The 17,187-nt window shown below is 39.3% G+C and overlaps 1 long non-coding RNA gene across 7 annotated transcripts in view; it reads left to right on the forward strand.

Annotated features, from left to right (window-relative positions):
• The first annotated feature begins 787 nt into the window (after window positions 1–787).
• The window catches only part of LOC139827136 (uncharacterized), a 128,873-nt gene continuing 112,473 nt past the window's right edge, over window positions 788–17,187 (forward strand). For 3 of the 7 annotated variants that reach the window (XR_011737369.1, XR_011737368.1, XR_011737370.1), the window contains exons 1-3: window positions 789–911; window positions 1,023–1,197; window positions 2,009–2,489. This is a non-coding gene — a long non-coding RNA (uncharacterized lncRNA). Of the gene's footprint in view, window positions 912–1,022; window positions 1,198–2,008; window positions 2,490–17,187 lie in introns of all 7 variants that reach the window. The other 4 variants (XR_011737374.1, XR_011737373.1, XR_011737371.1 and 1 more) reach the window with 3 other exon arrangements.

Here is a 17,187-nt window from a genome sequence, read left to right on the forward strand (position 1 = left end):
GTAGTTGTCCCATCCCTGAGGATATTCAAGGCCAGGCTGGACGGGGCTCTTAGCAACCTGATCTAGTTGAAGATGTCACTGCTCATGGCATGGGGGTGTGGATTAGATGGCATTTGAAGGTCCCTTCCAACCCAAACTATTCCAAACTATTCTATGATTCAATGATATGTTAAGAATTAGGACTTTTTTTTCTTTTTTTCCTAACCTCTCAGGACCATTACATTTGGAGCTGATTTCTGAAGTCAGTGTTGCATGTCCAGCACTGGAAATCTCCTAAAAGGGGTTAGAAATGGTGGATGTCGCTGCAATACTACTGGTCCTGCGTCTCCATGTCTCCCTGGTTGTAGCAAGTGGGGGTCCTTTCCAGTTTTAGGCAATATCTGTGCAGATTCTTGAAATGTGTATATACACATACATACATACATCCTTATATACACACACACACACTTCAGCTGAGAAACTGCAGATCTCTTTATAAAAGGAGGGATTTAACACACACACCAAAAAAATCTCTGAAGGCTAAAACAATCTGGAAGCAAGCGTTGTTAGGGAGGTCTCCCTCCTTCGTGTGGGTCCCTTAAAGATTTCTGGTTATTCTGAAATCTCATTTCCATGCCAGCATTTTGTCTTGCTTAGAGGCAGCTGTGAAATAGCAGCAGCAGCAGCTGATTAATGCCAGGTGTACACTAAAATCCATGCATCTGTATTTGTTGCTGCAAACTTAAGTAAACAATGACCAAATGTGGCTTTTCTAAGTGCAGTTTGAACTGTGTGTGCATACAGAAAGTTAATCTCTGTCAGCCGCTACACTGCAGGCTCAGAGGACCCTGACTGCAGAGGAGAGCTCAAAGTTCAGAAGGTATGAGCCACTTGACACATCTTCTGTTTTGCACGATATTTTTGAATGACTGGTGAGTGATAATAACTTTTATACTCAAGTCTGCTTTTCCTTTCCGTGGAAGACAGAAAGAGGATTTTTGTTGGTTTTTGATTTTGTTTTGGTTTTTTTTTTTTTTTTTCAGTTTATCTTGGTTTATTGATTTTATAGCCCATATCATCAGCTGAACAAAGCACAGGAGGGGCTGATGCTCCTAAGTCTTGTCTTTAGACTGCAGTGAATGGGACACACCAGGGAAATTCCTCTCATCGAGGAAGATAAATTCACCTTTCATTGTCCCTCTGACTGGGGGCTTCCTGGTGAGTCATTTTAATAGCTTGCTTTGATTAAGACAAAATAGGGAAACAAACAAGGTTATTTTTGGTAAAACAGGACCCAACATTGTACAGTCTGTGACAAAGATGGTGAGGAAAGACTGTCTGAAGTGAAGTCAGTGCTGAAACCCCCAGTGATTTCAACAGATCAGAATTTTATCCAGTGTTTTGTGTGAGTGAGGTATCTGTCTCATCTTCAGGTGTTCAGACAATAGCAATAATAACAAATAAAAAACTTCATCCATCTCAAAACTGCCAGGTTGGATATAAAGGTTCTTATCAAGTAAAATAGTTGTTTATGATGCCCAAAAAAGAAAAATCGAGGGAAAGGACTGAGTACACTGTGAACAAACGTGTGTGAGAGGGAAAGAGGAAGGAGGGAGTGGAAGCTACTTCTGAAGCTGTACTGGTGGAGTTTGCAGACTTGGCAAAACAAGTCACATATGTATGTCATCAGTAACTTGAAGTCTCTGAGTAACATGAAGTTAGAGCAGATGCTGACTAGAAATCTCATTTGTAGCAGGGTTAAATCATGTGTGGGTAATTATTAAATATTAAAAGCACAAGTCAAAAAGATTACCCAAAGAAGGAAAAAATGGAATATTTCATAAAACTTCTTGATGAGGAGGTGCGGATGAATGAAGACAGGCATAGGGATGGATTTAAGTGTCAGACTGAAACATTAGCAATTTTGCATGCCAGGTGTTTGATAAAGGCTACAGAATTCCCACTGTATAGCCCTTGTCTCAGGTATTGCCTTTTCCTGTCCTTAAACTCCATCTTTTCAATCCATTAGGGGGAAGAAAGAGTATGAAAGTAGCACTTCGCACTGGCAAAGGCTTGCTCCTGTTTAACCTCATTTGTCTGTCATGACATAGTGGACAGGAAGAAAAAACCTTGAAAGCTTCTGTCACTTTGAGCTCAACGTAAAGGTGCTCTATTGAGCATAAAACCAGGTTCTTAAGGATCAAGCCAGCTCTTAGACTGTGATTACAACCGTAAGGAGAACGGTGGCACTGAAAGAAGTATGACATTTCTAAAGACTTTGTCGAAGGACTTAATGGAGATGGGTGTGAGACCATCCAGCCTTCTGCTCTGAGTAAATAGGGAATAAGACCACTTGCTTCCCCCAGGATGATTTCTGCTTTTCAGGGGTGAGTCTTTATGCAAAGTCAAGAAAGATGGATGATATAATATTTGATTATAGAAACTAGCAAACAAGCATCAAAATTGCCATAAACGTCCATTCAACTATAAACGCTTTCAGCATTTTTAAGGTAAGGAATTAAGCTATGAAGACCTAGAACAGAACTAAATATTATTGCAAGACTTGATATTTTAAGATGATGTTTATATTTTTAATCTGTCTTACTTTTTTTCCTCACAGACTAGGTGTAAGCAGGAATGCAAAGAAAAGGGAAATAATCCAACTATAAACATCTGAACACTCTTTATTTATCAGGCTCACCCCTATAATTCTTATGGTAGGCCCAAAGTTCCTATTACGAAGTCTCAGTACACCTATAGATTACCAATAACAGAACCGTTTTGTTCAGTATTGGCTTGTTTATTACAGCTTATTGAAATAGAAAAGAAAAGCTGTGTTTGTGCATAGTCTATAAGTTCATAAAGAAGTTAATAAATTGTGACTATTCTAGTTTTTCATAGGTAGATTTTGAGATATGATTTTTTTTTTGTTTTGGTTTGGGGTTCTTTTGTTTGTTTTTCAATTACAAGGGGGCTTGAAAGTTCAGAATCTTACCCAAGTACAGTATTGAACACCTGAATAATTTTCTGCTTGCAGAAGAGCGAATACAGTGGTATCAGCCAGCCAATGATAAATTGCAATGTTTATAAAATATTAGGATTTTATTGTGGCAGCTAATGTCTTTCACGATTCGCAGACTGGTATTCTCCTAATGGTACAGTTAAGTGGGTTTGAGAACAACAGCAGCTTAAAACATCAAAGCTGCCTACATGAGAATATTCTGTAACATAAGCTCTGCTATAGCTCTTCATGTCTTAACTCTCCCTATAAAAATCATTGAAAGTAATACTTCATATTAAAGACAAGGGCAACTCTAGAAAAAAAATGTCCCAAGTTCAGAGAGTGCTCAAACATGGAGCTTGAAAGGGGGTTATGGCAGGGTGGTGTCAGAGACCTCAAGAGCTCAGTTTACCAGGTATGGAGGCTGCCACTTCCATCGATGTCCAAGCTGCTTCTGGCCACTGGCCCCAGCACCTGGACCCATTTGCAGCTGCACAGCCCTCTTGGTCAAATTCTTGGAAAGACAAAGGTCACATTGTGCTCTCTGCTGTAAATACATAGAGGCTGCTGCAGCTGCAGGCATGAAAATGGGAGCAGAAAGAAGCCAGCCAAAGTTGTTGCTATAAAACTGCAAATGGGCATTTGGAAAATAAATTCCCATCAGAAGTTTTCATGAAGGTTTTACTTCAACTGATAGGCTGCCCAATTCAAGAATATAACCCTAGGCTTACGGCTTTCCTTGCTGTTAGTTATATATTAGTGTAACTCCATTAAGTCAGCTGCATTATTTCCAGACTCCCTTGGAGGAAAGAGAACATTTTTATTTATCTGGTACATCTGAGCATAGCAATCCTTCAGCTCAGCCTCTCTGAGTGCTGCCAGAGGAGGAGATTGAAGCTCCTCCTGAACTGGGCAAGCAGACAGGCCACCTCACTGCTCAAGCCACAGCTCAGTGTCATGCTATGCCATAGCAGCATAGAGAAAAAGAAGACTGTGCTTCACAGAGTAAAGATGGCTATACGAAGACTGAATAGCTAGCATAAAATTTGATTATTATTCTATGTTAAGAGCTCTTTAAAGAAAGTACAAGAGTTCTTTAAAGATAGTACAATCCTTTGACGGAACTAGAAAAAATGTATTAATAATACTGAAGTATTTGTACATATGCAAGATAGAAAATTTCACCTTGGAAGCTCATATAATGTCGTGAGATACATTGTTTCAGAAACCTAAAGGTGCCTTGCTGTATCTGACTGGAGGAGCATTTATTCACTTTTCTTCTAATCTTCAGTAAGAATAAGATCACCTCCCCCGATCCGCTCACCCCAAACAGAATCCAGTGCATTTGACTACTGGAAAATTATTCAGGTCTTTTGCTCCTCTCAACCTTTTCTGCTAAGACTGTCCCTTTACCAGACTTATTGGTACAGTCAGGTTACATAATTTTCATTTACAATTGCACCATTCAGCACCACAGGTTGTCATTACTGTTTTATTATCTAGAGAGACCAATGCAAGAGACCACTTCACATCTTATAAGACCACCCTAAGGTTGCCCAATACATATTAAATATGATTCTCATTTGCTTTTATGAGAAGTATACCTTCATTAAGATTTTTCTCAGACCCTTGAATAATTCCTCAAGACTGGTTACATTGTACAGAAACTGCTGAGGTGTGGAAAAAAGAGTTCACAGCTGCATTCCCTTTTGGTGCATTATATCAGTGATGTCTACAGGTGGAGTAGAATTACAAATTTATTGCTGATGAAATACTCTAATGATAGTTTTCATCATTCTCTGTGTTTTCCTTTTCACAGACATACATAAGATTATGTTTTTATCTGTACATTTTGCTAGTCCAATGGGAAATTATTGATAGTCATAGATTCTGTACATGATATTTTTTTGAGTGCAGCTTTTTATTTTCTTTATTTGTTGGATATGGGTTTAATAACTGAGTGGGAGGATAAGGATACTCCTCATGTACAAACAAATAATATTATTCAGCTGGCCTACTTGATATCAAATGTAAAGCTTCTCTGTTAAATGTTAATGTTTGGTGTCTCTGAAGATTCAAAAACTACAGCTGGGTCTGAAATGTTCACCATTCCGTGTTTATTATGAATTATTCTTTGTTTCCACACAGTCCTCATTTAAGTGTTCATCATAGATGCAAATGCATAATGCATTTCTCCTTATTCATCCTAACACAGAATCTGTGATCCCCTGTGAACAATCAGCATGGGGAAGGCTTTGCTGTCTTAACTGATTTCATACACTGTAGCTTTGTGTCTGTTTATTGTGCTCATTGTCCACACTCACTGGAGAATTGAAATGTGGGGTTTTTTAGTCCTTATTTCTGAAGCACCAGATCCAAAGGTGTCCCAACTGATCAAAAAACCCCAAGCCACCCCCCAGTGTGTGAATAGTCTCACAATCTCTAAATAACTCTTGCTTCGTGCATAAGAAAAACAATAACAACTTCTGCAAAATGGAACAGTGTTTTGCCTTGCACTCTCGCATGCTCACACACACGGACAATATCTGGTAGATGCATCCTCCATTTTGCATAACATAATTTTAAGAATGTATAATTGGTTTTCACCATTGTACTTTAACCTTGCAAGTCTTATGTAGTTCAATTAAGTGTAATCACAGAGTTCTACCCGTGTTTATTCCTGTACGTAACAGTGTAACAACACGATTACAAACGTTTGAGGAAGAGAATGGTGATGTGGCCTTTACACATCTGTGAAATGAACTGCTGTCATGTAGAGTGGATAGGATTTCATTGGCAATAGTCTGGGCAGATTTGCACCCAGGAGCCTGTGAAGGAAAAGGTTTAACACCAGACTTAGCATGGCACAACCCCTTTGCTATCAGATGTAGAAACTAACCTGATCCACCAGCAGTGGCCATGCAAAACACCCATCTTAGGTGTGGGCTTCTGGACATCGAGGCTCAGAAGAAGCTGCAGTTCACTAACAATGTTCATGCCAGCCAATTATGATTACTTTCCCTCTTTAATTACTTTTCAACTGAGGTGGAACCCATGATATTATCACTCTCTGCTCCTCTGATTCAGGCAGCCAACATAGGGAGTGTATATCAGGATCTGGGGAACATTCAGAAAGGTGACTAAAGAATGCAGCATGAAAGTACATTTTTTGAAAATTTGATATGGTCTTTGTTGGACATTTCCTCTCCTTATCTGCTTGTATTTTCACTTTCAAGTTGATAACACCCAGGCTGAGTTGAAACACGGTGATATTTCTGCCATTCTCTTCTGAGTTCATTGTGACTTTTTTATCATCAGCAGAAATGGAGGGAGACTGAATTAAACAGGAGCTGCAGAACTTGGAGCTTGCGATAACAATACAAATGGATTTTCTCTAACAGAGGAAAACAGCTGTCTCCATTATTTGAATGCTTCACCTTTCTCCATTCCATTAATTGGGTCTTTGATCACAAGCTGAGGTGGAGAGGCCCTGATAAGGAATAGGTTATTAGTAAAGTAGCCTAAAGGAATGAATTGGGCCTAGCACTTGCTGCAGAAGATGAGATAAACCCATAATGCCTGTGTATGTGAGTGGTAGAGAGTGATAGGGCCCTCAGACTGCCCTGAACTGCTTGCAAGAAGACTAATACTCTAGTGCTATGATAGCTAATGCAGGATATAAATTTAGCTCCCGGGAATGGAATAGGATAAAAATTCCATAAAGAGTTTTCTGTAAATGGCTTACACTTTTATATCAAACTGTGTCAGAGTATTCACAAAAAAAAAAAAAATTTCTTGATCTCACTATATGTTAAACACAACTGGAGGCTTTCAGTATAAGAAGGGGGAAAAATTACTGTTACATTTTTTTCACCAAGACATTAATAAGAGCACCCTTTGAAGTGCGGTAAAGCTAAATTGGAGGAATTAAATTTGATTGAATCTAAGCCTGTTTATTTTTCATTTCTGCAGAGCAGGCGTTGAGTGATTTGTAATACTTCATTGGAAATCTTCAGGAACTTGCTATCATGTAATCCATTTTTTGCTGAAGAATACGACCGCAGGGGACAAGGCCATATTGGTTTGTTGTTAATGTACTGGAAAGAGGTACTATGGAGAAAACAGTTAATATTAAATTACGAACACAAGGTTATCTTCCTGCTGCACATGCTCCACTGCCCTAGGCAGGGGTAATCTGTTAATAGCATTCAGCCAAAATGACACCATTAAGAAACTGAAGCTACACATCTTTTGCAAGCTGAATGATGTATAAAGCTGGTTTTCGATCATCCTAGATGCAATAAATTATCCATGCTGCTAAAAATTGATACAAGACAGAAGTTTGATAGAACTGGCACCCCAACACAAATGGAAGTGCTTCTTGTCAGGAAAGGACACATAGATGCGAGTGCTGCAGGCCTACCTTTTATTTGTCTCTCTCTTTTCCCCTTTCTGATTTTTCACGTTTTAAGTGCCAGTCTGGCATTTTGCCTACAGTGCTATGTAAATGGTGGGAGACCAAATATGGAAAGAGAAAGGCAGAGAATGTATGGCCCATAAAGTAGTGTAGATGAGGAAACACAAAAGATGTGTATCCCTGGTCTACCTTGAATGAATCACTGCTTTTTAGTATCTGTTCTTCATTGCAGATGTTTCTGAAAAAAGTGGAGTATATTAAACAGCTTCTACTTAAGAGCAGCTACCTAAGTACACTGGTTCAGATTTGTTCAGCACCGTCTCATGATACGTGAGACTGAAGCTGCTCCCTGTTGGGTTATAAGGAAAGCTTTTATTATGGCAAAGAGAAGAGCCAAATCAGAGTGTTAGGAGCCCTTTTATCTGTAGGAACTTAGAGGGTAGTTTTCCCTCTTTTAAAAATAATTTCTTTGACTGTATGGATTCACTGTTGGTCCAGATTCTGTCCAGAAGGACCTGGAGTCAAATCCATGAAGATCACAGTGCTCACATCACACTTAACCCCCTAAATAGGGCAAATGTGGTCCTCAAACCCTATGCCCAGTTTTTGCTCATTCTTGGGAAGACTACTGCCTTTATGAAGTCTTTGGTTTGTCACTGAATTAATTTGAAATTGCCCCAAGAGAAGTTAGAGCTCTTGACCCCTGATGGCACTGAGTAGGCGTACATATCCCTGTTCTTCCTCCACTGTTTTTAGAAATGAGTAATTCTTAAGGTGTGTTCAGTAGATTTGGCTCTCAGCTACCTCAGTGGAAGAGGTGTCTCTTCTGATTTGTCCAAGGCTTCAGTGGAGAGCGCAGAGGAGAGGGGTCAGCCCCAGCATGAGCATCATTGATGCTGCTCAGTGATGGATGGCAGCACGCACCATGCTTCCACTGTGGCTATTCAGCTTTGTAGAGAATAAAGAAAAGTTCAACGGAATGGGAAAAAAGCAAAGGGAAGAGGTGTGATATTTCTAGGTCTGTGAGTTAAGCACTTGTGTGAAAGGGATGGAGAAACCAAAGTTTCACTCCCTATGGCAAAACCCGTGTATTTTAGCTTTTTTTGTGCTCCCACTTCCACCCATCTATGGTGAAATGACACATATGAATAATGTGGGCTAACATTTAGGAAAAGCATGGCTGGAGTGAGAAAAGTAGAATCTGTACAATGAAGGGAGCAAGGGACTTCAGTCCGTATACTTTAGGAAGAACATATTTTCTTGAAAAGAGGCCTCTATATTCCTGTTTTGCACTCAGCTGTGACACCTATCTTCTCCTAAAGTAGCACAACCAGTTCAAAGCTGCAGTTTCTGCTGAAACGGAAGATAGTGGCAAGATAATGTGATGGACTACTGACATGAGCTGTCTTCATTCTGCCATCTGAAGGAAAAGACAAGCAAGCCTTGGGAATCCAGCCCTAGTATCAGGATCCGTTTGCCATTAATGTATATTTCTTCAATTTAAGTAGAGTTTTTTAAGTAGAGGGGTTTTTTTGTTTGGTTGGTTGGGGTTTTTTTGTTTGTTTGTTTGTTTGTTTGTTTTTTAAGTAGGGTCTCCACGAGGGCCAAGCCAAAAGCAGCAAGTCTAAGCTGGTCTTGTACAGACTTAGATAAGTTTTCTATGGTTTCACAGCAGTGCAATATGACTGCACAGAAAAATTCAGCCTGCTGAGTACCATTTACTCCCTGTTCACTGCATCTGTAGCAACATCTCTTGCCGGTACCCCAGCAACCTGCATCAGTTAGACCAGGTATCTCCACACACAGGATCAATATGTGTATATAAGTTTTCTTTTGCTTCACTGCTTATATTTTTAAAAGAAATAACAGAAGTAATTCTATCAATCCCCACTCATCATCGGATTACCCCACTCCAAATCATATCCATGAACATGAAGCACACTGGCAGGGTTGCAACAGCCACAAACAAGGGAAGAAGGTGAGTAAAGCACTTCATAACAGATGGGAAGGATGAATATTTTTAAAGCAAGCATGAAGACTCTCAGACATATTAGTTGATACATACTGTCACTTGAAAGATTGAAAAGGAATTATTATGGTATATTAAATCAAGATAGAACAGAGAAAAAAGGGGAGCACAGATGACTTGGAAAGAACAAAAAGTATTTGTAAGGCAACTGTCTAAAGGAACCTCCAAAAACTCATTAAAAATGCCTGGATTCGGAATGATGAAATAAATGAAGCTCTTGAGTTCAACATGGGAGCATAGCTTCTTGTATATCCATTCAGATTGTTAGTTACATAGTATTTATTTATTGAAGTCATATAGGGAATTTATTTTAACCACAGAAAACCAAATTTACAGTCTGAGTTTTGTTTTGTTTTGTTTTTCATTTTGCATGAATTTAAAACTCTCGCTACAAATCTAAAAAGATAATTTGATTCAGTTAAATGATATGATTGCTGATGTAGTTTTTAAATCTCAGGCTAAACTGAGGAACCAATATATGATATATGAATGTAATTTAAGTCAGATCTCTTGAGAGGAACATACTGTAGTCCAACTGTCATTTACTGCTACAGAAAGTAATTGAAAAATGCCGTTAGATTAGAATGGTATCTTTCTCATCTGCCTTGGCACAAGTGTAGGTGGCTGAGGGTCCCTCTAACAAGTTGGTAAAAAAGAGTTTCAGAAAAAGCAATTTTCCCGGTTGTTTCACAGCCAGTGCAACCCCCCCACTAGCTGATCGACTCAGGCTTCTCCTGTGTGCCCTGGGGTGACGAGGTATATGGTGGGATGTCAGATGACCATGTGCAGGCCAGGGTGCCTGTGTGTCTGGCATCACAGGAAGGATGGGGAGATGTGATGAGGAGCTCTTCCAAGCCACCGCAGCCTGAATGGGTGTCAGCCGACTTACTGGTAGTGTTTGCTCCCTACTCTTTCAGAAAGAGCAGAAATGGAAGCAATATTTGCAGCTTGGCAAATTTAGTGATATGCAGACTAAAGTATTGTTCTCAAAACTAAATGCCTGTTTTGTGACTTTGGGAATTTAGATGTAGAATGCAGCTGAGGGGTCTAATCTATCCACAAATAACACCATAGTAACAAAGAGAAACATACAGAAAAGCAAATGTCCATTTCTTCTGCCAGGACAATTCTGGTCCTTTCATTATGCTCCTCAGGGCTGTGCCGAGCAGATCAGTCAGTGCTTGCCTGGTTTTGAACAAAGGAGTTTACCCCACAACCCAGTGATTTCTTTTTCACATAAGACTTCTGATCCTGAAAAGGAATTTGCTTCATTTATGCTTATAATGAAACATTCTTCTGTCTAATTACTTATTTAAGGTACTACTAATGTTATTGAACTGTGGGTAAAATACAGAGAAGTTAGAGCTAACAGAAAAGACATTTGAGCCTTAATAAAATAATATTCATTTGCATGTTATTGAGCTGCATAGGCAAATGCAAATATTACACTAACTACTTTCCTGTAAGATAGTATGTTAGTGTATTAAAAAGTCTGTTGTTAATGGGAGAAAAATTACAGATTATACTTCTTTTACTGTCATTGACAAAAACTGATATGAGCTAAAGTGTCTGACCTTTCAGTGAGATCAAAATTACAGGATCTCAGGGATCTAGAACTAAAGAATACTGACAAGGCAGACACTCTTGTTGACTACAGATCTCTAGAGGAGCGAAGGGGACAGGAACAAGGACCTGAAAAGCCATGTCACTCAAAGTGAAATACTTGGGCAGGAGAAAAGGCAACCTATGGACCAGCACCTGGCTGTGCTGCTGGTGTTGCAAGTAGGGCTTTGATTTGTCTTTCCAACAGACTCTCTTCAAGGAACAAAGATTGCTGTGGAGACACAGGATCCACCTGAAAAATTGAGACAAGAATATATTTGCCAACAGTTCAGAGCCTAACATGCAAGACACTTGCAATGGGATTTGATACTGGGGCTGATATTGCTCCAACACCTTTTTCAGTGCCTTGGGTGACAACCATCACATTTATGGATGACCTCAGACTGGGAGAGAGTTTACAGTATGCTAAGGCAGTGGGTGATGAGCAGCCCAGCTTCAACAAAGCCAAAGGCAAAGTCATCCTCCTGGGATGGAATAGCCCCATAAAACATTCCATGTTGGGGGCTGCATGGTTAGACAACAGGTCTGCAGAGAAAGATCTGCTGGTCTTGGTGGACAACAGGTCACATATAAATCAACAATGAGCCCTTGAGGCTTTGGAGCCTTACCACATCCTGGTCTGCCTTAGTGGACCTTTCTGGTGCCAGAAGATCGAGGGAAATGATCATCTCTCTCTGTTCAGCACTTGTAAGAAGCACTGTGTCCAGTTTTGAACCTTTTAGGACAAAAAAACATCAATAAGCTGAAGCAAGTCAAGTAGAGTCACTAAGGTGGCTGGGGGCTGAAACATGTGTTGTATGACGAAGGACTAAGGATTTGTTTGGTCTAGGGAAGACAAGGCAAAGGATGGATCTAATTATCATATCCCACTACCTAACAGGTGTTTACAGAGAGATGAAGTCAGACTTTACCCAGAAGCACACAACAAAAGGCAAGAAGCAACAGTTACACTTTTTGGCAGGGAAAATGCTGTCTCGACATATACATGTGTGTACATATATACATACATATATATATATATATATATATGCTTTCCATAACAATAGTGGTTAAGCAAAGGGACAGGCTGCCCAGAGAGGTGGTGGAGATGTCCTTGGAGATTTTCAAAACTTGACTAGACAGTGTCCCAAGTAACCTGAGCCAGCTTTGATGTTAGCTCTGCTTTGAGGACATGGGACAAACTGACCTCTAGAGGTCCCTTCCGACCTGAATTATTCTGTGATTCACTACCAATTTTTCAAAGGCGTCTCTTTGAACTCTACAGAAACATCTTCTATGGAGAACAAGCTCTTTCTCCCTAATTTTAACCATCTGAAAAATAGATTGGGGAATTTGAAGAATGTGAAGTTAAATCACAACGTGATCTACAGAACATGGTGTTTGCTTCTGGTTAAGTTGGTGATAGCCAGAAATCATTACACAGGTTGGTGTTGCTGTCATTTTGACAGGAGATCAAAGGATGAAAGGAATAAACTATTACCTCACTCCCAGTTTGTTTAAAGACACCAAGAAAGGATAGGGTGAAGAGAGTGGGATGTATTAAATATGTTTTCAAAAACACTGGATTTTGGTGGTAGCCATTTCAGGACAAAAATTTCAAAACAAGTAACTCCCATTTTAATGAGGAAAATCTGTGTAAAAAACCAGCTTTTGGACATAAATGACAGTGCTTGTGCCTCTAAGTAATGAATCGCTAATGTAAATCAGGTGCTCAGAGGAACAAGTATTCTGGGTCACTTACTGTGGAGGGCAAATTTCGTAGATTCAAAATGGCTCCATACAAATCTCTTTGGAAAATCAGTCCTCACATTCAACATGGCTTTTTATGCTTTGTGGCCTGTGCAATTATACATCTCCTACTGTGTCAGTAAAGTAACTTCTCTAATTACCCCTATTCCACTCTCACTTCCCAAAATGACATTCAAAAATACAGGTGTGCAAAAATCATTAAGGGGAATAATGTTTGCACTACCCTCGTAATGGCTGCTTTAAGTTTTATTCTCAGTACATCAATCCACATGACAACTTCGCAGATGTTAAAAACATATACACTTTATAAATTAATCTATGCCACTTGAGGGAATTGAAGGAAAGAAAGGAAGTTCACATAATTCAGTGTAATGAATTCAGATATCTAGCAGTGTGGCTTTACCACCAGCTTCATTTTCATTTTAAGTGTAGAAACTGGCAATCAAAGTTAGCACAAAAGTGATAGTCTTTTTATAAATGCACATGCTTTGCTGTTTGATGCTTCTTGGTTGATAAGCATGGTTTCTCAAGAGTATTTTCAGTGAAAACCAAAAGGCAATGCTGAATAGTTCAGATGCAAAAACTGAATAGGAAATGATGCTTCAGGCCAACAAAAACCCCCGCTATGCTTATTAATTGATTATAAATCATTTTATCTTGGAAAAAAAGGAAATGATTCTACTTGCAGTTTTAAAAAAGGGGGACAGGGAGCAAGGGGAGGGACAGATGTGAATGAAAGGATACATTGAATATGAGCACCTCTGTGCTGTCTGTGAAAACATAAATTGCAGTAGGTAAGAAGTACAAAGGCAGATTTTCAAAAAGTAGCATAAGGGAGTTTTTTAACTGAGAAAAGATTTTTTATGTGCTACACCCATCACAGACAGTCAATCAAATTACACTTGTAGTGACCCCCACAAACCTGCCTTCATCCATGCACGGATTACTGAGGAAGCATATCAGAAAGGATCCATTTAATAACCTCTTGTTTCTAACTGTTCTGGAAGTCTTTAGGTCTCTCCAGCCCTGCAGACAAGGACTGGAACCAGATGTTTCTCCATTTAGCTGGGGCCAAAATTGTTCCAGCTCAGTTTGAGTTCCCATCAAAAATGCATTCAGCAGAACAGCTCAGATTCTTTTCCAGTGGAAGACAAAAATAGTGGTTCCGTGTGGTTTTCTCTTCTGGCAATGTAGTTCTGTACAACTTCATGCTTCTCTGCCTCTTGGGTAGGATGGAAGGATCAGTGACTGATCTCTGCAAGGAGACAGGGTGGGGCCCTGCTAACATGACACAAAGCAGTGCCACTGCATTTGCAGGACCATCACAAGCTGAACACAGAGGTAGGAATGGGAGCAGCTGTTTGCCAGTATTCAAAAGGCGGTTTGTGGTGTTAGAGTTGGGCAGAGACCTGTGGTTGCCTCTGGAGGTCACCATGTCTTACCTCCTGCCCATAGCAGAGTTAGCATCACAGCTGGGTTTGGTTGCCTAGAGCCTTGTCTAGTCATATTTTGAAGTTCACCAGTAACAAAGATTTCACAGGCTCCCTGTGAACTGTCCAACTTCATCTTCTCTGTAAGCCTGTGTTCGAAGTAATTGAAAAACTTCCCAATTCAGAGACAGTAAAAGGACCCTCAGTACTATACCATCCTTGGGACATGTAGCTCTTTTTCTAATAAGGACACACCAATCCATCCAGGAGCCTGCTTTTAAAAGTTTTTATTTCCACAGGTATTTATCACCAAGTGATAGATACTATTTGTGATCCTCTGACCACATGCTATCCCATTTCCTCAGCATTATGCTGGCTAAACTTTTGGATGGTTAGACCAGGGATTTGGGACCTTGTTATTTTATGCAACATGTGGTGTCTTCCAAATTTGCGGTCATGTGGAGGCTGCTGTGGAGTCAGGATAATTCAGCACTTTAGATGTTCTAATCTTTTTTTTTGTATCCTAATTGTGCATCTACCTCAGAAATTGTAGACTGGAGTTTGAGGACTAATTTTGAGCATGTGGTGACTGGACTTCCATGGACATTGCATATGCACTCATGCGTGGGCATAGACGGTGCAACTGGCTCCAAGGCAAAAAGAAACAAGCCATGACAGAAGATGGTTGTAGCTGTGAGCACAGCGTCCATAGTCCATAGGTGAGCAGAGATCTCTAGGAAGTTCACAGTTAAGCAAGATGACCTGAATGGTACAAGTGAGAGCCTATTGTTGACCTGGTGATGTCTCATGCTCTTAGCTAGCCTAAAAGACCCAACAAGGCATGAATTTGGAACCACTGGCTGAATAAAGCAGTGGCATTGCTAAAGAGGGTTGATTAAACTTGTGAAACAGAAATTTGGAAAAATACATGACTCTTTTTCTGCTGGATAAACAGAGTGAAAAGCTGTGCTGAGGCTGATGGTAAACCACCACACCTGTACCATTTGACAAGACAGAAGAAGCTAGGAAGAAATAGTATTCCCGTCTTGAATAAATATTGTCCTGCATGGTACCCGTTTCCTGATCACATTCAGGTCATCGTCACAAGTGAAAAAAAAAAAAAAGATCATGAGAAGAATACAAGGAAGACCCTCCAATAGACAGACTTTGGAGAAATACTCTCATGACAGTGATTTATGTCTGCACATCCAGCATTAGTGCCTGTTATCATCTGAAATCACTGTCAAGACAGGAATATTGATGAAAATGGGTACTGCCTTGTACAGTAACAAGGAATACACTGTTTATTACTTATTGGAAGAATGCATTAACAGACCGCCTCTTGAGGATGAGCTTCTATTGAGAGAACATACATATTATCAATGTTTGAAAATCCATATGCCTATTTTAGACAACTCCAAATAAGCTTTGAGTAAAGAGATGCCACCAAGTAAGGACTGGTATATTTGAACTAATGTGGTCACAGTAGTCATCTCTGGGATATTATTTCTTCAGTCTCCTCCTCAGTTCCATCTGTGCTGCATATCTGCTGCATTTTCTTTATATAATAACTTCAGGTATCAGACAGACAACAGAAAAATTGCCTGCAGCTTCAGCAGGCAAAGGGAGTGATAAATCTTTCAAGTTATTAAAGATGAGCCCAAAGTTGTCATTTTCCTATCCTGCAAGATTTGTCTGTTTCCATGCTGTTCCTTATTCTTCATTAATAGCATAATATAAACTGACTTATCTTTGGCTTGATGTCCTATTTTATTTCATACTTCGTATCACAGAGTTGTGATAAAGAGTCATCAAAATCATTGTTGCATCATATTTGTACACACAACACTCATTCAGTCTTCTTTTAACTCATAAATGATGCTTTTCTGTAGTTACTTGTATTTCTCCTCATTCGTCATTATGACTCTGTCATTCATTCTAACTTCTTATTCTCTTTTTTGTCTTTTTTTTTTTTTTTTTTGGTCTGGAGAATTTTATTTCCTATGCCCTATAAATATTTTAAACAACATTTTCAAACACTTATGTGAATAGTAACAATAAAATATTAGCAGAGTTCTGTTTTTGACTCAATAGCTATTATTCACCTTCTGCTTAAACACATCGCTTGTTTTCCTGTTCTTTCACTTGAATATTACAAATCACTTCTGAAGCATTATTTGACTGAATCTCAAAATGCTCATTGAAGGAAAAAAATAAAACATCTCTATTTCATAAAAGGAACAAACTGTAAATGTCATCCTGAAGTGACCTGGCCAGCAACCTGGTTCAGGGAGAGGACACAAGAACCTGGACTCTCCACTCCCTGCATTGAGTATAGACGGTATTAGCTGGATGTTTCTCTTTCTGCTCATTAATTTTGTCTTCCTAACAATGCAGTTGTTTTCAAAATAAGGCATGGGAACCTTGAAAGTATTGTACCTTCTTAATCTGCCTTTGAAAACCTTCTTTAAAAAAAGCAGAACCTCAAAGATCCAACATAGAAGCCCATTTTATCATAGGGGACCAAATCAAGTTCTAATGCTTGCAAATTACAGAAAGATACCCATTTTCTGGATGAAATGTGCCATTTAGATCACAGCTGTCAGTTCAAACTCTTTCCTCTTGTACGGAGCCTACATTAGTATTCTCAATTCTCGACATGCAGAAAACATTTTTATTACTATTGTCTTTGAACAACAGTTTTTATTGATGATTTAATGGAATACCAGTACTACTCACAGACCTGTGAATCTTCCAACAATAATACATGACTGCAAACAACTGTTTCTTAGTAAAGAAGAAAGCTGGACCACAGTAGATAAGAGCTAAAATTTTTCTAGTCAAATACTTTATTTTGTGATGGCCTTAGAGAAGATACTTCAATGAAAGTGTAAAAAACTAAAATCCAATGTAAATTCAGGCAAGTAAGAGATAGTATCTGCTCCAATATGTAAGAAAA

Source organism: Patagioenas fasciata, chromosome 2 (genome assembly GCF_037038585.1).
Source record: "Patagioenas fasciata isolate bPatFas1 chromosome 2, bPatFas1.hap1, whole genome shotgun sequence".
NCBI lineage: Eukaryota > Metazoa > Chordata > Aves > Columbiformes > Columbidae > Patagioenas > Patagioenas fasciata.